Source organism: Lepisma saccharinum, chromosome 13, assembly GCF_977018435.1.
Source record: "Lepisma saccharinum chromosome 13, izLepSacc3.1, whole genome shotgun sequence".
Taxonomy (NCBI): Eukaryota; Metazoa; Arthropoda; class Insecta; order Zygentoma; family Lepismatidae; genus Lepisma; species Lepisma saccharinum.
This window is the reverse complement of record NC_139241.1, coordinates 62,925,065-62,946,428: the sequence shown is the minus strand read 5'-3', so window position 1 is coordinate 62,946,428 and position 21,364 is coordinate 62,925,065. Positions and strand designations below refer to the sequence as shown.

The 21,364-nt window shown below is 39.1% G+C and overlaps 1 protein-coding gene across 2 annotated transcripts in view; it reads right to left on the bottom strand.

Annotated features, from left to right (window-relative positions):
- Pgant7 (N-acetylgalactosaminyltransferase 7) overlaps window positions 1-2,799 on the bottom strand; it is a 53,162-nt gene extending 50,363 nt beyond the window's left edge. For both annotated transcript variants that reach the window (XM_083134326.1, XM_083134327.1), the window contains exon 1: window positions 2,703-2,799. The gene's annotated coding sequence lies outside the window, so the exon portion shown is untranslated. The remainder of the gene's footprint in view (window positions 1-2,702) is intronic.
- Between the last annotated feature and the right edge of the window lie 18,565 nt (window positions 2,800-21,364).

The window sequence follows — 21,364 nt, the reverse complement described above, 5'->3', positions numbered from 1 at the left end:
AAATGAAGAAATCTGTCCGAAGGATAGTAAACTAGTACCACAATTTCTTCACGTTAGTTTACAATTTCTACATGTGAGCACCAAATCTTCAACTGCAGAAACGTCATCAGGACTCCATAATTAGTATTCGAATTATTAACGAAATTATGGCATTTTCTGGTACTGTAAAATCATAACGGCTTCTCACAAGTGAATACAGCACCCAAAATGACAGATACCTACCACTGCATGAACACAAAAATTTAATGACAAAAGTTTGTAAATTTACAATAAATATGAATTATTTTATATTAAAATGTATTATCAAACAAAGTATATCAAATATTAAGAACTGAAAACGTACAAAACCACATCAGAAGTGAAACTATCGTTTATAATTTTACTATGTTACAATGGGAGTACTAGGTTTGATGCTGATAGCAATTCTCGACGTTTTGTTGGGCTAGGAGTGGTAAGTTTTGGGGACATTTTCTTTTGTATGTATTTTCTCGCTATATATATATGTATGTATACAAACAGTTCCTTTTACAAATAAAAAAGGTGCAAAGGTTCTGAGACCGGGGGCTGTATTTTTGGATCAATATTCCGGTTATTTGTGGTTTCCGTGCCATGGAACACATTTCATTTTACATAAAACACCTTAATTTATTAATTAATAAAGAATTCGACATAATTCTGGAGGGAGTACAGTCGGTCGGGGGGACCTTCAAGAAATTCTGTCTTAGATGTTAATTTTCTTGCTTTTTTTCCTTTAATTCAAGATTAAATTGAGTTGACTAAGGAATCCAAAGTAATGGCAATTGATGTAATTGTTATCGCTGTACAATCTCTACATCTTTAATTCATGATTAAAGTGAGTTGACTAAGGAATTCAAAGTAATGACAATTGATGTAATTGTTATCTCTGTACAATCTCTACAGAAGTAAAAGTAATAGCAATTGTTGTAATGTCTACAGGTACATGGTGATCCTGATACCTAGGGGTAAACATTTCTCCGAAGTGTTTAACTCAATTAAAAATTATTTTGGTGAACGTCACAAGTCAAACAAAATGATCCAACTATTGGTTGGGGCTGACACCTATAAATCAAATATTTCGCACTTTTTACATTGCTAACGTATTATTTTGGAATGCGGAACATTTCCTAAGGTGAAATAATGCATTTCGAACTAATATAATTTCTATTTCTTACACTTACGAGTACTTATTGTTACTTGTTATTTCGATTCTGTAACACATTATGACGGGCGATAGCATACTGGTTCAGAGCATGTTGTGAGAGTGTTTTGTCGATTTATGCAGTTTTGCAACCTCGTTTTGCAACCGGAAAATACCTACTTTCGTGCCCGGATTTGAAATTATGCTAATACCTCGCAAACCATTGACTGTAGCCACACAAGCCATTGACGTTAGCCCCAAAAACCATTTTCCGTAAAGTTAAGTTAGGTTAGGCAAGCATAGTAAAAAAAACATTTTTCAACTTTGGATAACTTTTTTTTCCCATGAAAAAAAGCCTTATTTTTAACATTATAATTATTTATTGGTCGTTGCTAATTCAGCGGGCAAATCTTGACTCACGTTGTCTATCGTCAGCTGATGTGCAGTGTTTCCAAACTTACAAACCGATAAATGCTGCACAAACTATTCACAAAAGGTTTTTAAGCGAAAATTGATCCACAAACCATTCACGGAAGGTTAGGTTAGGTTAAGTTAGGTTAGGCAAACAGAAAATAGAATTGGAAAAAAAAATGCTCACACGTCATGTTGTAAAACTACCGCGTTGTTGTTACACTAACACTTATTAACCGGAAAAAGATTGTTATTAATTCACAAACAATTCACGGAAGGTTAGGGTAGGTTCAGTTAGGTTAAGCAAACAGAAAATTAAATTGGAAAAATAAAAATCCCGCCCACACGTCATCTTGTAAAACTACCACGTGGTTGCTGCACTGACAGGAGGCTACGTAATACAACGCACGGAACATTTGATTCACGTAGTCGACGGTAATGGTGGCACGAGCTATCGTGGAACGGAGATGCATGAATGACGAAAAATACCTTACTTACAGGCCAAATAAGTTGCACTATTCGAAAAAACAATTTCCGCGGCTTCAGAAAGTACACAAGAACTCAATTCCGTAAGTACTTTCTCGTCTTTTCTCCTGTAAATTTCAAGAAATGTGTCTAATCTAATCGTTACCAAATACTCAAAACATCATGTTCTAGTGAAAGCACAGCGAGTTTGAAACACTGACTACGGGGTTACGACATCTGACACAAGGAACATTTTGCTCTCGTGCAGAAAGCAAATAGCGGCAGCAGAAACAGCGTGTCGGACAGAGATTTAGGCAGAAAACAACATGTATTCACATTAACGGGATCAAAACTACATTCACGAACTTCCACAACGCTACAGAAAATGATTTCCGTAAGTACTTTCTCCGAAATCCGTCACCCCTATACTATAATGTTACCCAACTATTTAACAAAAAACAAAAGAAACTTTACTATAGAGAAAAACTGGGCGAATTATGTGAGTACTATAATTTCTCACGGTACAATTGTAGTGTCATCAAATTGCAATTCACAGTGAAAACAATCAAGACCGGCTGGAACATCGTTAAAAATGAATTTAAAACAACATGTGATTAGGTTTACCTTCTTACGTTCTTTCATTAATTAATAATAACATGTTATGTACCTTTCGGCTACTTGCCAATATTGTGAACTTCACATTCAACTACGGGACAACACACGTCACATATCAACTTTACGTCTTCCACCCAGAGGTATCCACACTTTACTTCTTCTTCTTTGGATCAGGTTTAAGGGTCTCTCTTATCGCACAACACTTTAGCAACCTTCCGTTCTGACGAGGAACGCCTATGTTTTTAGGTTAGTTATATTAGTATAAATACAATGAAAATTATTATTTATGCTAAGAGAACTAAACCTAGCTAGCCTAACCTAACAACGTAGGCATTCCTCGTCAGACGTCAGAACGAAATGTTGCTCAAGTGTTGTGCGATAAGGAAAATCCCAGGTTCAATGTCTTATGAAGGGAAATCATCCTTTGCAAAATAAGGCCCCTTGTTTAGAACAACTTACTATTACAAAAATTTCACACATACGCTCTTGTTGAAACGACGTAGATCCAAATTATCGTCTCAAAAAACGACCACCTCTTTACGGAAGTCGAGACAATTTCCCCCCTTTTTTAAGGTGTGTTGGGGTGGGTATGAACCCCTTATGGAAATCTTGGGCACAAAATATACTGGACTCCATATATTTTTCGTATATTACGTCGCCTTTTATCGTATATGATAATCAAAACGATGAGGGTTAATGATAAACTGGCTATACCAAAACTTAATGAATTTAGAAATAAAGAGCCAGGGAAAGAAATTACAGAGGAGGAGGATGAACTTAAATTACAATACTAGATTTCAAAATCGTGACTGAAACAAGTTTTGGACTAATTTATTATAGCAGATTTGTCTTTAAATTCTTGAAAATACATAAAATTGCATTGCTATGCTAGATGTTTACATTGAAATGTGTCAAGTAGATGGATGCCTAAATATGGGCTAGTTGGAGACTTCAGATGTTCTAAAACTATAGAATTCTCAATTTATACTAGGGTGACCAGAACAGTCCTTTTCTTTTAGGGTAATGTCCTGCGCTCCGTGATGCTACTCCAAAAAGCCAAATATGCCATATTTTTCAATACAGTCCTGCAAAACGTGCAGATGATTTGTTTACCTCTGTGAAACTATTAGTGCCTTTTCAATGAATAATTGAATAGTATTGTTAGTTTGCATAGAAATACTTGTAATCTAAAAAAAAATCTTATAAGTAGATATTGCATACAGTATGCATGATATGTGGAAGGTAACAGTGGTCGCGATGGTTGTCGGTAACGTGTCTGACTACCATGCTAAAGGTCCTGGGTTCGATCCCTGGCCGGTTCAAATCCATGAACTTCTCTAACATTGCAAGCAGCCCTGGCACCCACCCAGCGTTGAATGACATGGGTACCTGGGGGGTAAAGGTGGTCAGGGGCATGATGCTGATCACATCATCCCAAATCACGACCTGATCAAGAAAGTATGGGGCGTTACCCCCACACCCCCTATATGCCTTCATGGTGTGGTGCTGAGCACAGTGGAATACTTACCTTTACCTTTTTACCAAGTGATATATGCGGGGGCGTTTTGAAAATTGAAAATAACCCAATTCCGGGGATTTGTATGTTTGATGACATGATTACTACAGCTGCAGCAACAAATATATTCTCAGTATTGATTAATATTTTAATATTATTTTACAATGTATGGATGCTTTATGGTAAGATAGTAAGGAAATTCAGATAAAAAGTAAGAACGAGAGAGATAAGAAAAAGGACAAATGAAAAAGACAGAAATGACAAGGGAAATGTATAAGAAGGGAACACTTTTGTGGCGGGGGTTGAATCCCAGCCTCTACATGGATGTTCTTTGTGAGTGTCCATTCATGAATTTAATCATATCACTCATATACATTGTTGCAATTAGCCAAAAGTGACAGAAAAGCAAAGTTAAATAACAAAAATCAAAACAGATTAAAGAGAATTGTGTAATATTTCTGGAGACATGTAAGGGGCATGCCTTTTTTGTTTGCCAAAGAGGGGGTGGGTGCACTTGGTCCTGTGTACTCTTTTACTTGTAGCTGCAATCCCACCCCGTAAGCATCCATGGATGTCCTGCTTTTCATTTCAGTAAATCTGGTCACCCTAATTTATGCAAAATGTTCTATATATATATAATGTTCTTTGTAAACACTAAGTTAGTATACAATAAAATGTATATACTTAATGGTACTTACAATAGTGGAATCCTGAAACGTAGTTTTCATTAATATCAATACTCACTATTGTAAGTACCATTAAGTATCTACATTTTATTGTATACTAACTTAATCAACGTGAGTAAGTCGCACGAGCACTAAATATGAATGAATTGTAAACACTATTTATGTTTTAACATTAGTAGGTAAGAACCTCCCCCCAGGGGGCTTACTATTAGTAAGTACGTGGAGTGGCACCCAGGGGGCCCTGAGCTGGTTAATGGCTCCAAAGGCGAAAGAAGATGGATGGTTATCTCAAAGGAAGAGGAAAGCGGAAAACCAAGAGGAGTAACACCTCTCTAAAAAAAAAATTGATAATCTGCCTCCGAATGGTAGCACCTCATAAGGACCCCTTCGGTACAGCACAGATGGCAGAAGGAGCACTATTATCCCAAGTATTTAAAACTGGGAAAACCACTGTCTGGTGGCAAGGAGGGATCCTCAGAAGACTAAGGGAGAAAACCAGCCATGGCCTTGAGGCTGAAAGGACTAAACAACCAAAAGGCCCCCTAATCATCTGAATAGGGGTAAATGATGATTCAGAGAAGAAATGATTGCATAGGAAACCTCGGACAGATCTCCCAAAGATGAAAACGCAAGAATAAGGAAACGAGAATCGGAACCTGAAATATCAAGACATTAAATGGTAAAGAAATAGAAATAATCAAAGAAATGGAAAGATACAAAATAAAAATACTTTGAATAAGCGAAGTAAAGAAGAAAGGAAATGGGGAAAAAATGCTTGAAGGAAGAAATGTATTGAGATACTCTGGAGTACCAGTTGGAAACCAGTGACGTGCGGTGACGTCGACACTTGGGGTAGCAGTCGGTGGCGTGCTCAAGGGGGGGGGGGGGTTGGTGTGTATCACACCCCTCCTCCCTTTAGGGCCAGTATTCCTACAAAAAAGAAGAATGTCAATAACAGGAAAAGATTGCAAAATTATGAATGAGTACTAGAAAAAAGTACATGTAACCCCACCCACATTCGAAAATAAAAAACTATTTGATTTGACTCTAAGCCAGAGATCCTGGGTTCGAATCTTGGATTGGCCATTTGTGTTCTTTGTGTGTGTCCCTTCATCAATTTTGTCGTACCAAAGGTGGCGGAAAAGCAAAGTAAAATAAACCAAATTGAGCAATTAATCAATGATTTGATTTCATTTTTGTTACTTAGCATCGCTTTTTTGTCACATTTGGTTAATTGCGAAGATGATACGATGAAATTGATGAAGGGACGAGCACAGGGAATGCCCATGCCTGGGTCGGGGTTCGAACCCGGAACTCCTGGTGTCGTAGTGCGCTGTGATAACCACTCCCCCACGCTTGGTTGATTTGGTGACAAGTAACAAACCACAACACACTTTTTTGTAGTTTCTTCAATGATATTCATTTGACTTTTTGAGTTCTGAGATACATTTTTCATTCCAAATTATTTCATTATTCACTGCAACACATAGGACAAGAATGCGCACTCATCACGGGTTTGAATCCTGGCCTGGATTGTTCATATGAGGTCCCTTCACCAATTTAATCATATCATCACTCAATCCTCATTTTCGCGATAACCAAATGTGGCAGAAAAGCGAAGTAAAATAAACCAAACCAACAACAATATGAACACGCGTTCTCTTGCCCAAATAAATACATCCGTATTTATGAGTGTTAGAGACCAAGAGTAGTATATTTAAATAAAACACTACTAAAACGAGAGTCAGAGAGAGCCTGAGCACATATTTGTAATTTAATCATTATATATTCCATATTTGAAAAAGAAAGAAAGCATAACATTATTGTCTGCACATAACACGTTCCCATTTCATAAATAATAAAACTACACCCCATACTATACACACGCACATATTGTACAACGTGTAAAAGGTTGTGTAAATACAGAGAACATAAGGAACATAGAGGATTTACAAAAAAATTATGAGAAACCAATCCCCTATCTGTCCTATAGGAGATAGACTGGGGGACCTGAAAGCATGGCCTTTCAACCATTGCAGCGGGGAAAGGGAGTTTGAGGTAGAAATCTTCCTTTTCCTTGGGCCGGCCGTTTCTACCTGGAAACTGGTCTGGCGGAAGAAGAGCGAGCTAGGGTATCCAGCCAGCTTTGCCCGCGGAGAACACCGATGGACGAGAAGCGCGTGGAAAAGACAGTGTTGCGTATGAGCTGTGGTGGCTTTAACAAGACAATAAATATTGTGATTTGAATATAATTCGAGATGTGAGATTGATTCTAGACTAGCTACTCCTCAGTGCACGTCACTGTTGGAAACAGAGCAAAAGAGGGAGTAGGAATTATAGTAACAGAAGAAATAGACAGAAGAGTAATCAACTGGGATCCAGTAAATTCAAGAATAACAACTCTAGACATAGACTTAGAAGAAAAGATTATACTGATTCAAGTATATGCACCAAAATTACAATCAAAAAGCAGAAAGAGGAGGAAGAAAAGTTATAATTATGGGTGACTTAAATGGAAGAGTGGGAAATAGGAAACTCCTTCTACAAACGTAAAACAATACATTAAGTAACGTTTGAAGGTAGGGAAGAAATGCCAAAAGCATCATAGATTATATAATATACCCACAACATATCTGAGACATAAAAGTAATAAGAGGAGCAGAACTTGGAACCGACTACAGGCTGCTAATAGCAGAAACACAGTTTTACACAGGGATAAAGAAGGAAAATAAAAAAACCTATTACAAAATAAAAACTGAAGACTTGAAGAAAAACAAGAATATCAGAATAAAGTAGGAGAACGACTAATCCAAGAAACATTTGAAGATGAAGATATAGCGCAAATGTGGCAAAAAATCAAAGATATAATACTCAAGTGAGCGGAAGAGGTATGTGGGAAGAAAAGAGTAAATAAAGGAAGGAAAAGAACCAGATGGTGGAATGAAGAGGTGAAAAAGGCAGTACAGGAGAAGAAAAAAGCATGGAAGAAATATATTAATACAAGAAGAGATGAAGACCAATTAGATTATCTAGAAAAAATAAAAACAGCTAAAAGAAAAGTGAGAGAAGCAAAGAGGAAAACATAGGAAGAATTTGGGGAAGAAGGGGAATCACAATACAAATAGAATAAGAAAGGATTTTGGTGCAAAATATAAGGAATAAGAGGAAAAGGTGCAAGAAGAGTAAAAAGTGTAAGAAACAAAGCAAATATTCTGGAAACGTGAATTGAAAATGTGTTGAAAACAAGGGAAGAATACTTTGAAAGTAAATTTGAAAAGGAAGGCATAGGAACAGCAGATGGGAGGATTGGAAAACATAATAGACTAAGAACAGGAAGATGTAGAAGAAGAATACAAAAGCAGGATAAGGAAGAGGATGGGAATGAGATAGGAGAGCTAGTAAAGGAAATTGAAATAGGAGAAGTATATGAAGCAGTGAAAAGAGTAAGAAATGGAAACGCAGCAGGAATAGATGAAATAGCTCCACAATATATAAAATATGGAGGATATACACTCTTGGAGGCAATGACTAAACTGTATCAGAAGATCTGGAGAGAAGAGAAATTACCAGTAGAATGGGAAAAGAACATTATTATACCACTGTATAAGAAAGGAGACTGAACCAACTGTGAGAACTATGGTGCAATATGTCTATCCACCGTGGCACTTAAGGTGTACTCAAGAATATTGGAAGTAAGGCTAAGAAAAGAGATAGAAAAGGATATGGAAAAAGAACATGCTGCTTTTCGTTTTGGGAGACAAACACAAGATCACGTATATTCCATCCAAACAATATGTGAAAAATACTTAGATAAAGGAAAAAAGATGAACGCAGTATTTTTAGATCTAAAGGCTGATTTTGACTCTGTACACAGAGAAGAAATATGGGCAATATTAGAGAAAAGAAAAATTCCAGGAAAACTCATTCGAGTTTAGAAGAGTGGAAGGAATAGTAACATTGGATGGAAAGATGTCAGACACATTTAAGTTGGAGAAAGGAGTGAAACAGGGAGATAGCCTGAGCCCGCTACTCTTTATAGTATTTATGGATGAAGTTCTAAAGAAATGCAAAAGAAGAACAGCAAAAACAAAAGTGGGTAATTGGAATATGAGACCGATACATTGCCAAGCATTAATATATGCAGTTACAGTTACAGAATGGACAGAAGTGCTAAAGGCTAAAAGAATGACTGTAAACACAAATAAGAGCAAAGTGATGCAAATAGGAAGAACAGAAGAGGTAATACAAAGAATACACATAATATGCGATGGAGCAGAACTGGAGCAGACAGAAAGATATGAATACCTGGGAACAATTATAAACCAGACAGGAAGAATAGAAGAGGAAGTGTTGAATAGAGTAAGGAAATCTAACAATGCATACTACCAACTAAGCCAGACCATTTTTGGAAAAAGAGAAATAAACACCAAAACTCAACAAGTGTATAAGTCAGTAGCGGAACCAATTCTACTATATGGAAGTGAAAGCTGGCTGGTAAGAGGAAAAGAAGTACGACAAATAATGACAGTTGAGATGAAATGCTTCCGTAGAATAGTTGGTAAAACGAGAAGAGATAGAGTACGTAATGAAAGAATCAGAGAAGAATTAAATCAGAAGCCAATAGAAGAAAAACTGACACAAAGACAATTAAAATGGTTCGGACATGTGGTAAGAATGGATGAAGATAGAAAAGTAAAACAATTTATGGAAGCTAGAACAAAGATAAGGAGAACAAGAGGTAGACCCCGGAAGATATTCGAAAATGGAATAGAAGAAATAGGACAAAAGAAAGGTAAGGGAATAAGAGAATTGAAGAAGATGGCAAAGGAACGGGAGAGATAGAAGGAGTGGATAGAGGCAACCCCGACTCTACGAGGCAAAAGTGGAAAGAAGGAGGAGGTAAGAACCTGTAGTTTAAAACAAGATCCACAGTACAAAACCTAGGACCTCTTCATTAAAAGGCAACAGCATTAACAAGTATATTCTCAGGGAAACTCAGTGTGCATCTTGCAAACGTCAATTGGAAAAGTCAAATCATACCTAATCTAACAGGTACCTTAATTTATAATCAAAAGTACTTATCAGATTTTCATTAATAATGTGGAATGGTATTACATATCACAAATTACAAATTGAGCAGGGCAACCCAGTTGATACTTGCTACACTACTACGTGATAGAACATGTAACATGGCTCTATGCTCAAATTTCATTTGTCACTCTTCTGAACAGTTCTATTATAGTACATGCATTGTAGCAGAATGGATAAAATATTTCCCCAAGTCTTTGGTATAGAATGAGTTCCAATGAGTATATTCTGGGATTTGAATTCCATCCTGAGCATGGGTGTTCTTTTCTAATTTCATCATATCATCGCTCATCCCCATTGCTAAATTTTTTTTAAAAAAATATGCTCAAAGATGTAATACATTTATCAGTGGCACAGGAATGTTTGTGAATCGCAGGAGGGGCGGGGAGTATAAACTTAAGATATTTCTGTGTGTGTGTGTATATATATAAAACCATGGACCATTCAAACTTAGAATGGGCCATCTGGTTCTCCATTTTTAAAAATAAAATTTGCATAAATTTGTTAATTACAAATAAAAAAGCAATATTCACAAAGTAGTTTTGAATTTCTTAACAGCCTTTAGAAACACAATTCAGGAACTGATAAGATCTAGGCTTCTTTCCATCATTTTTGCACTCATTATAAGCAGGTCTTACGTTCTCATACAGTTTTCCAAGAGCACAGATCAAGTGAGATAACTAGTAGCACAGTGCTTTTGAAAAGAATCAAAAATTCTTTTGGATAGGGAGATAATGTCAATAATATGGAAGATACTTACATGAATTATATGTCTTCTTAAAGCTTGTAATGTCCTCTACAAGGGTGTCACTACTTTTCCATGTAGTCACCATCATTGTCCACACACAAATGTCAACGTTGGACAAGATGTTGCATCCTGTCAGTGAAGAAATCAGGAGTCTTCTCCCAGCACCAGCGACGCAAATCTGCTTGCACCTCTGCATCACTGGTGTAACGGTGTTCCTTCAGATGCTCTTTCAGCCTTGGAAAATGGAAAAAGTCACAAGGTGCGAGATCTGGGCTGTACAGTGGAGGGTGGGGCAAGGTCTCGTGGAATTTTAGATGCTGCAATGCATTCTGTATATGGCGACTTGTGTATGGGCGAGGATTGTCATGTTGAAGAATTGCATCCTTGTCAAGCCTAACTCGCAGTAATCATGCACACAGTTTCCTATAGCCAAGCACAGCATGAATAACGTGATGCACTCGCTCAAGTTAAATCCCAACCATTGTGACAATGTTTTTCATTTTGACGGCGACTGGCACAAATCAGTTCGTCCACGCATGCTTGATGCTATGCATCTGTGGCTGTTATGGGTCGTCCACTGCAAACCTGATCTTGCAGGCTTGTTGTGGCCGGATTGTTCCCTCCATTTTCCTTGCCTACCTCCTGACAGTACTCACATCCACACAGGTGTCACCACAGACAGAACTCATTCATCGATGAATGTTAACGGGCGCACAACCCTCTGCTGTGAGGAATTCAATAACAGCACGTTGTTTCAACCACACTTCGCCATTTTACTCACTATTGTGCACAAGCATGATGTTGCAGGCGATCGCAGCTAGACCTTGCAACAGTCAGTTAATCAGCGATTACTTTCACACTAATTTTGTCTCTGAGCAGTGTTGCCAGGTTATTGCATAGGAGGCAAAACTTTTCAAAACGCCCACATAAAATAAAGCTTTTTGCATTTAGCTACAAAAAACTAAATTCATGTGTCTGTCAAATTAAAGAGGGGTATAATTCGATCAAAGGATTAAGGAATACTGTACCTCTCTCAAAATTTGGGGGGGAAGATACAATAAAGGGGGAACCCCCGAATGTTACCAAACCTCCACCCGTATGCATTCGAGGGCATACGGTTTGTACCAGTGCCTCTGTGAATAAACTGGGACGTCTTTTGCTCGAATTACGGTTCCCCCGTTATTGTTTTGCTCTACCACTTTATTAAATTTCCCATTACAATATTTGAAAGTATACAAGAAAATAACATTACTACATACATGAAATTATTACATAAAATAGTGTATGGACACAGTATTACAGTACACAATTATTTCTTCGTGAGATGGAGATTCTGTATGAAAGTGTTTGCAGTTTATTGTAGTTTGGTATGGCTGTAAGTACCGGATTCTGTGGTACCAGAATCTAAGAAATTGAGGATTTGTATGGCTCGAGTGCTCTATTTAATATAGTTGGTTTTTAAAGGTATGATTAGGCTCCTGGACCAGCCACCGAGAGAGGGTGAGTTGGTTGAAGACCATTTTAGTTTGTATTGTTTCGTCGTTTGCTCCACCCCAGAGGCTAGGTGTTCCGCCCTCGGTGTCCCGTCCTGTTTCCTTTAGGAGGAAGTGGACAAGGTATAGAGCACTCGAGTTCCATCACTAAGTGGAGTATTGCAATTTGTAGTGAGAAAGAAAAAAACAAAAAAAAAAACAGAAGTTGTAGATAAAATAAAAGAAAAGATCGTCGCCATGTTGTGTATGTGTAGGCCGAAATGTGTGCACTTCAGCTAATTCATGGCGACGTGTATGATTACAATCAGATAACTAGTAAATGTAAAGTAAAATAACTTTTAATAAAATATTAATGAAAATAACAATGATAATACAAAAATAAGATACTATATTATTATGAGTATTAATAATGAATACAATGGTTTATGAAGGTCCGGATTTCCGGTGCTATGTTCTTACTGGCGTACCAGTACGTGTATCTACAGAGGGGTTTTATTTGATAATTTTATGAATTTGGGTTGTGTTGTTTTGAGGCTGTCTCCCTCAGAAGGTAGTCCTTGTGTATTTCTCCTTGCATTCACATGAGACGAAATCTTCTTCTTTCGGCTGCTTCACTTCTGCCTGTAGATTCATGAAGAATTTCCTTCTGGGGGCATTTACTGGTGCGTCCTCCTTATCGCTCTTCTCCCCGGGAACTACTGTGGGTGATCTCTACACGTCGAGAGCATTTTGGGACCTCGTCACCCTTCTATCTTGAGGCTGGCTGGGAGTAATGAGAGGTGTAGTAGGTCGAGTCTGCAGCTGTGAGTTGAACCGTTTCATTTCCTCCAAGGAAACTGCGTTTGTCAAGCATTTCAATTTGTCTATTTGTTGCTGACAGAGAAGGATTTTGATATTCGTCGTTGGTAGTTCCTTCCTCAGATTCTTGATGTAGTCTCCAGCTGCCGGGCAGAAGAAGACCTTATGTTCTGGAGTATCCTCTGCCTCTCCGCATGTGGTGCATACTGTTGTTTGCCTGCTGCCAATTCGGTGCAAGTGAACTCCATAAGGACCATGGCCTGTCAGCAGGTGAATAAGTCCTCTTATGGGGAGATCACCAGTAGGAATTTTGGCTCTTATGTTCGGGATGAATTCATATGTTCTTCTCCCGTTTTTCGCTCTTTCCCATTCTCGTTGCCAGTCCGTGGTTATTTTGTCGTGAATTTCTTGGAGTGTCGGGTGGAAGGTCCCTATAGTTCTTATTATGTCTCTTTCATTGCCCTTCTTGAAATGGTATTTAGTGGCTCTCCATCTCGCTTCCAGATCCATTGGCAGGTGTCCTGTGACAGCCAGAAGCGCCTCAGTCGATGTTGTACCAAAGGCACCTGTCGTTCTTAAAAGTATCCTTCGTTGTGAGCCTCTTAGTGTCCTTAAATTTTTTTGGTTGTTTAGGCCATCTACCCACGTTGAAGCCGCATATGTTACTATTTGTGCATATATGGATTTAATGTAAGATTGTATAATGCTAGGATGTAGATTAAAATTCTGGGAGGCCAACCTTGTCAGTTTATTCATGGCTAGCTCCCCTTTACTTGTAATAGATTGTATATGAGCTCCAAATTTTAGCCCCTCTTCCAATGTTACTCCCAGATATTCTACTGCATTTGCTCGCTGTATAGATTTCCCTGATATTCTGATTGTTGGATTTCTACTTCTGCTGAGGCGACCTTTGACGATCAGATACTTTGTTTTAGCAGCCGATATCTCAAGCTTAGCATTACGGCACCACCCGTTCAGTTCACTTAGAGCGTTATTTGATTTTCTCTCCACCTGAGCTCTCGTGTTTCCCGAACAAATGAAGGCAACATCGTCTGCATAGGCTATGACTCTATCGACATTATTGTTCCTTCCTAATAGTCTCAAACAGGGCTCGAGGTTTATATTCCACAAATGTGGTCCCAACACTGATCCTTGTGGGCATCCTTTTGTTGACAGTTTGGACACAGTTTCGCCATTTAAATTTAATTTAACTTTCCTGTCTTTGAAGTAGCTATCCAGGATTTGGATTATGGTCACGGGACAATTCATTTTGTATAGTGTGGAGAAAAGGTGCGGCCACCATAAGTTGTCGAACGCTCCACTGATGTCGGCAAAAATAATTATGATATATTTTCCATCTATTTTCCTTGTTGCTTTTGTTAGTGCATTTATGGCATCCTCGGTGGAGCGACCCTTCGTGAAGCCGTACTGATTTCCAGTGTTACCAATCATTTTGAGGAAGTCCTGAAGTCTTCTATTTATAAGCTTTTCCAGTAGTTTACCAATACTATTTAACAGACAGATAGGTCTATAGGTTTTTAATGCCAGCTCATCTTGTTTTCCCTCGTTTTTAATTACTATCAATTTCCCCTCCTTCCATGGGGTAGGGAAGTGTTTCTCAATTAGGCACAAGTTGAAGAGTGACGTAATGAATTGAAGCGTCTTAGGGAGAGACATTTTAAATATCTCAGCCGGAATGCCATCAGGCACTGGGGCTTTGCCATTTCTTACTGTAGCCAGTTCGCTCAACACTTCTTCAGGTGTAAAAGGAAGAACTGGGTTATTATTTGGGTACCTTCCCATCTCGCTTCTAATTATGGCATTAACCTCGTTGTCCGTGTCTTCATCATCATCTGGCAATAGTCCATACAGCAATGCTATGGCAGTTTCCTTTAAGTCCATGGTTATGGACCCATCAGGTTTCCTGAGAGTAGTAATTCCTGAATCCTGTTTAATTTTATTTGTTGCAATCCTGTATGGTATTCCCTATTTGTCCTTATTGAGATTTTTATTTACAAATTTTTGCCAATTTTTCTTCCTAAAATCCTTGAGCTCCTCTGCGTACCTAGCCTTGGCCCTGCGGTAGTCATCGAGTAGGATCGCTCTAGTGTTTGGAATATTTGATTTTTGATATGCCTTCCTACATCTTCGCATGTTTGCTCTTAATTTTGTGAGTTTTTCTGTCCATGGTCTCTTTTGTATTGCCATACCTCTCATTGGGGTGGATGTTTGTATTGCAGTTTGGAGTTCTTTAGTAAGTATCTCTGCCCATTCATCCAGACTATGCTCAGGTCCAGGATAATCCGGCAACACAATACTATCGAGGAGGGTTTCCATGTTTGTTTTCTTCCAGTTGTACGAAAGATTTTGCCCTGTTGGAGCATTTGGGATGTTTGGAATAGCATCCAGTCTTATATTAAAATGTATGGCATTATGATCACTGGTAGTGATCATGTCCAGTACCTGCCATCCTTCTATTAATGGACACATACTTCTATTTGATAGTGTTAGGTCGATGTTGCTGGATGCTCCAGCTCTACCTCTAAAAGTTGGCGGATTGTCTGGTTGATTTTCTATATTTAGGTTAGTTTCAGCAATGAGATCCATCATCTTCTCTCCATTGGCATCGATTACCCTACCAAACCATAGGGGGGAGGAAGAGTTGCTATCTAGTGTGATCAAAATTTTCCTGTTAGGGTAGGTTTCATAGGCTCTTCTTATACAGGCGATGTACTTGTCAATATTGTGACTGTATTGACAGTAACAGTTAATTATTATAAAGTTTATTGTTTCATAGCAAATTTCCACACAATTGACATGGGAGTCTGATAATTGAGCAATTTTTAAGATTTTAATTTTCTTGTTCAGTGAGATTATTGCTGCTTTTGCGTTTAAAGATGGGTTGTATATTGCTGTGGCACTAAGTGGTGCATGAATTATTTTACCATTTCGAGTGTAGGGTTCTTGCAACATTAATAAATCCACATTGTTTCTTCTGGCATAGATGAAAATTTCCTCTGTGGCCAGCTCAGCCCCATTTAAGTTCACCTGTAGGCAGCCTATTTTATTTTCCTTCAATGCCTTAATATCGAAGTCCACGATGGCCATGGTTTACTGGTGTCCTGAACAACTCTTCCATATCCCCTGGCAAAGTCCTTGTATACTTCATCAAGGTCCAATTTTAGATCTCTACGCTGTAGTGCCTGTTCTAGTAAATCCTGCAGTTCATCTGGATCCACGGGGATATTGCTGCATCTCAGGAGCATTTTATCCACTATCGCCGGGAAAGGAAAGGTGATGAAGTTTCCGTTTTCATGTTTCATTCTGACCAGTAGGCGCAGCGCCGCAACGAGGTTGTCCCTTTCTTCTAGTCGGCTTAACCTTAGGTTCAATTCAAAGTTTTGGTAAATGGCTTCATGGTTTATATCAGTGTTATGTAGATCTGGAGTGTCAGGTTTGGGGGATGTCATTAGTGTAGGTGCCGTGAAGTTTGGGTACTTATTTTGGTAATGGTACGGTGGTGCTTCCGGATTGAGGTTGCTGGACGTGGTAGGTTGAGCCCGGCAGTTTGAAGGAGCAATTCTTTGGGGTTGGTTGTTTGAGGTGCAGGAGTCCTCCGTTTGGTATGCAGGGCTGTCCGGGGGTGGGAATTGTAATAAGGGGTGGGTGTGTGGCTATAGTCGGAGATATGTCCGTAAGGAAGGACATAGGAGTAGCAATTGGTGATGGGTTTAATGATTCTGTTTCTGAAAATGAGGAAGTCTCCCAAGAGAGTGGGTACTGGCGACAAATCAGATTGTGAGATGAATAAGGATTGAACAGACTCAGAGGGTGATGTGTGAAGTGATTGAGTTAAAATGGGAGATTGAGGGGGTGAGTTGTATACATATTGGCTGGGCTCTGGGGTTGAAAGACTCAAATAGGGAGGAGAAGGTAGAAAGTATTGGGGGTAGAATATCGAGCAGGGGTTTAGGCCTGGAATATAATTACTAAGAAGGGGTTGATAATGTATATAAACCTGGTTAGGTTGGGATACAGTGTTGAAGGAGTAGTTATTTAGGGGTGGTGTGGAGGAGAGTTGATGCAGTTTGTTGTGGTTTAAGTCATTTAAATGTTGGGCTAAGTCTATGGTAAAAGTAGTTTCAAGAGTGTATTTTAATTCTTGTTGTTTTCTCAGTGCGTAGGCTGCCACTCGTCCCGAATTTCGTCGTCGACGGCTAGGAGTATTTCTATTTTTTTTTCTTTTAACTTCACTATTCATAGTTGGTCTTTTCAATCAATCTCTGTTGGAAAAACTTTAATGTAGGGCACTCTTTCGGATTTTCGTGGCAATTTCTCTTCCTTCTCTTGAAAGGTATGCAAATTTCAACTGACTTGTCTATTCTGCATTCCTCCCTTACGTGATCCTCCAATCCACATCTGATACAGCATTTGTTACCCTTGCAGTGTTTCGCGACGTGTCCATAGTCTCTACACAGCAAGCAGAAAGGGACTACCAGAAAGTCCCTCATTGACAATGAGAGGTAGGCCAAATGGATCTTTTCCATCTTCAGTATGGTTCTTCTTAGAGCAGGGTCCACCTCATAGACTCTGTGGCATGTCGTTTTGTTTCTTGGACCAGTTTTAAATTTAAACTTGAATTTGCTTGAAAATTCCTCTGGAGACATAATTCCCTCGATTTCATTTAGCACGTAAAATTCTTCAGTTATTTCTTCTTCAGGCTTTCTTGTTGGTACATCGTAAATAATCATGAGTGGATTCCTCTTTTTCGGTAGCTCCGCATTCAATTTCTATCTTTGAGCTTAGGATTGTTTATAATCTTTTCTGCATCTTCTTTTGTGGCTGTTTCCACGATTAGTGTTTTTGGTGTTGACCGCATTCCCTGTATTCTTACTCCTTCTCGGACTGGATTTACCGACATAGTGAATTTATCCCATATTTCTCTCCCCGATTGGTTGTCTTGCGCCGTAATAAATACTGTGTGTTTTGCATTCTGGGTTGCTTTTTGGATTTGTTGTACTTTTGTGCTTTGCATCGCTGGTGCAGAGAGAGTCTGGGCATAAGTTGGCTTGGTTTCCGTTGAGGTAGGGTTTGATTCAAGGATGAGACACGCCGTTCTTAGGGATTTAGTTTCTGCAGTTCTTTCAGTGTACAAATGGCTCATTTTTGCAATTAACTCCAGGAATTGAGCTTTTTTATCTGAACTTAGAGTTTTTTCTTTTGATACAAGGGTAGTAAGATCAAGTTGCACCTTCTGGAAGGCACCTAATTGTACTTCCGTTGAATCCGGCAGGATTTTTGAAATTTGACTTCCAGAGGGGTTGGAGATGAAAGAAGGGGTGGGGGTTGAAGAGGGGTTGCTGGTCGCTGCTCTATTTTCAAACGCACTGAAGGTTTGTTCTGGGCTATCCTGGACGTGTTTCCTCTTGGGCAGGGGAGAACGTGTTAAACCACCCCTTTTGAAGGGGTTTGCTCGGGGGGCTGCTCCATGTTGGAACGATTGTTGTTTGTCTTTGGGGTGACCCCCGTAGGAGCCATCCTTCACACTACACCGTAATCACTCAAGAGCGGCTCAGCACCCGCGCAGAAGACACAGATACAGTGCTCCCACCAAAAACGCACGTGGAGTTTGTTTTATTATTGCACGTGCCGCAGCTGTCAGACAACGTCCTGCATTTCTCGCGTGGCACTACGTCACCGCCCCGGATGACAGAAACACGTCGAACCAGGGTCGCTGTCCGTGTCAACGCTCGATCGCTATGGCTGGCCAGCACCGACACATGCAGTCACTTTACTGGGGTTGGAAAAAACACCCTTGCACGTATGGGGGTTGTGATGGTCCCAATACACAGGGGAGGGATGAGGCTTTCAGGGGTATAAGTCCCACCCCTTAGCAAAGTCTAGTTTTGGAGTATTTGAGTTGGAAACACAAAATTCGCTTCCGATCAAGTTAAGCCTAATTTGTCCATAAGATTACTATGGGGGAGGTTTTTTTACAAGTTCTTTATTAAGGGTAGTATCACAATGCGGTTTTTTTGGATATGATCCTTGATCCTTCCTACGTGGGTTAAAGGTCTTTCAAAGGATAAGGATTCATATTCTGGTATCCTTAGGGGCTTAGTTTCGGTTCCCGGCGCGATTGTTCAATATCCCCATAAGGATAACATAGGGGTGGTTTTCCCCTGATAGAAGGCCAGTACTTACCCTCCTTGTGCCGGTTGGGATGTCAGAAAGTCCTCTGGGGTTTCCTCTTGACAATTGGGGGGGGGGGAGTCACCACTATATAACGCACTTGGGGGGTTCACAGGGAGGATTTGTTCACACCAAGGTGCACTTTCTTTTTCACTTTCCAAGCATAATGGCACTTTCTCTAGATTCATAGACGAACTTTTCCTCGTATCTCAGGCCCCCGTGGACCAATTTTCATGAAATTTGGGCAGTAATCAATAAACACATTCCCGCTCCCAATGATGTTCAGTGGCGGACCACACACAACTGTTTTCCACCCTTCCCGAGGGTCGCGTCGCGGAATACCGGAACGACACAACCACTCGCGAGCGAAAGCTGACACGTGTGACACGGGGGGAAGAGTACAATGTACTGCTGTAGCCCACGTTCCTGTACCACTGATATTTATACTCACCATTAATAGCAGACAGCAGAGTGAAAATAAAAGCCTTCTAATAATCACCGAACAACTAAATAGAAACAGAATTGAGCACACAACAACTGACAAAGGCTAGAGAAATTTTAGGTGGTTTTATTAGCTAAGTACAAATGAACTGAGACTCTAATCAACAGTATGTCAAACTAGGGAAATATTTCTCGACAAGAATAAAAATATAACATTTTAAAATACAATTTACAAGTACAAAAAAACAGGATGAGAAACTTTGTACACAGGAAGAAAAATACTATTCCATATAAACAACCAATATACAAAATCACAAAGTTCAGAGAGAAAAATAAATACTATTTACACATTTTTACAGGTACACAAACACATTACAGATTTTTTTTTTTATATAGTGATGAAATATCAAAACATTTCTTAGTGAAAATGTGCACACATCACCACAAATCGATAGGTTTCAATTTAATATAATTGATTTTACTTGACACCCATTACTAGTAAAAAAAGGGACAGAATGTGAATACCTCGTGCCTCGGTTGAAATAGAGGCTCCATTCAAATCTTCTAGCTTTATTCATAGAGTAAATAACAAATACTCGACTCTGACCTATTGATACATAAGGAAAAAAAATATCCAAAAGACAAAAGATGTGTATCCGAGGAGTGCACATATGTAGAGGACTGAGTTAAACAAGACGTACACATGTCAGTTTTTGTGAGACAGCAGTTGTACAAAATTAATAATGAAATTAAATAAAGTTCAGTAATTGCCAATTATACTGAGGAGCCATAACAAGAGCAAATATTTCATAACAATTATATGTAAATATCTATTTATACATTTATTGCTTTAGAGCACTTTTGCGCCTCTCTAGATTAACTTTGATGATAGATAGGGATGTCAATTTATCAGTCTTACTGTTTTTCCTAAATTGGTGTTATGATTTTAAAATATTTGTTTTTGTGACGTGTTATGATGGAGATTGAGTGCTCCCCAACTGTCAAACGTGAGCACTTAACCTTTTGGTGCCCGATCGTTTCGATCGAGATGCTCTTAGGTAACCCTCGTGTGCCAGATCGTCTCGATCGAGATGCTTCGCTATTTTTGGCTAGAATTCAGATTTTCTTTTTTCATATTGTTGTTAACACATGTATTTAACAGAAATGATTGTTGCACGTTTTTGTTCCATAAAAATGGCAGGGAAAAGAGGACTTCTTTTTTGCATCTTTCTTCAAGGGAAAAATTTTGCGGACAAAAGGAGGCCAGCTTTGTTGTTCTAAAGCAATGCGTTTCCCTTACCCCTGGAAACTGGATTTGAAGGAAGTTTGTTTATCGGTACCCGAGTTCAAAAGGAATGTTTTCCATGTGGGTGCAAGTGGGGGGTGCGGGTTGGGGGAGGGGAACGAGGGGTTGTTGAAACTGCATCGTACGAATGGAAGTTTGAGGCACACTGAAGAAAAGCCTTTGTTCTTGAGCACAAGTGGCTACAAATGTTACCCTGCATTGTCTAAAAATAGAATTTGGAAGTAGCTGCAAGAATTGGGGTGCTTTTTTCAATCCCTTCTAGTAACCCTGCATTTGGCTGAAATCCGAAGCTTGAGACAGTGGCACGCAGCCCTTTCGTTTCGGGAGTACAACTCGCGTTACATTGGTCATATGATAATGATGCAATTTTTTTCTGTTTCTTACATGCCTGCAATAATTTCTATGTGCATGTTGACCTTTTCATGTCCTTTTTTGGGGGGGATGGG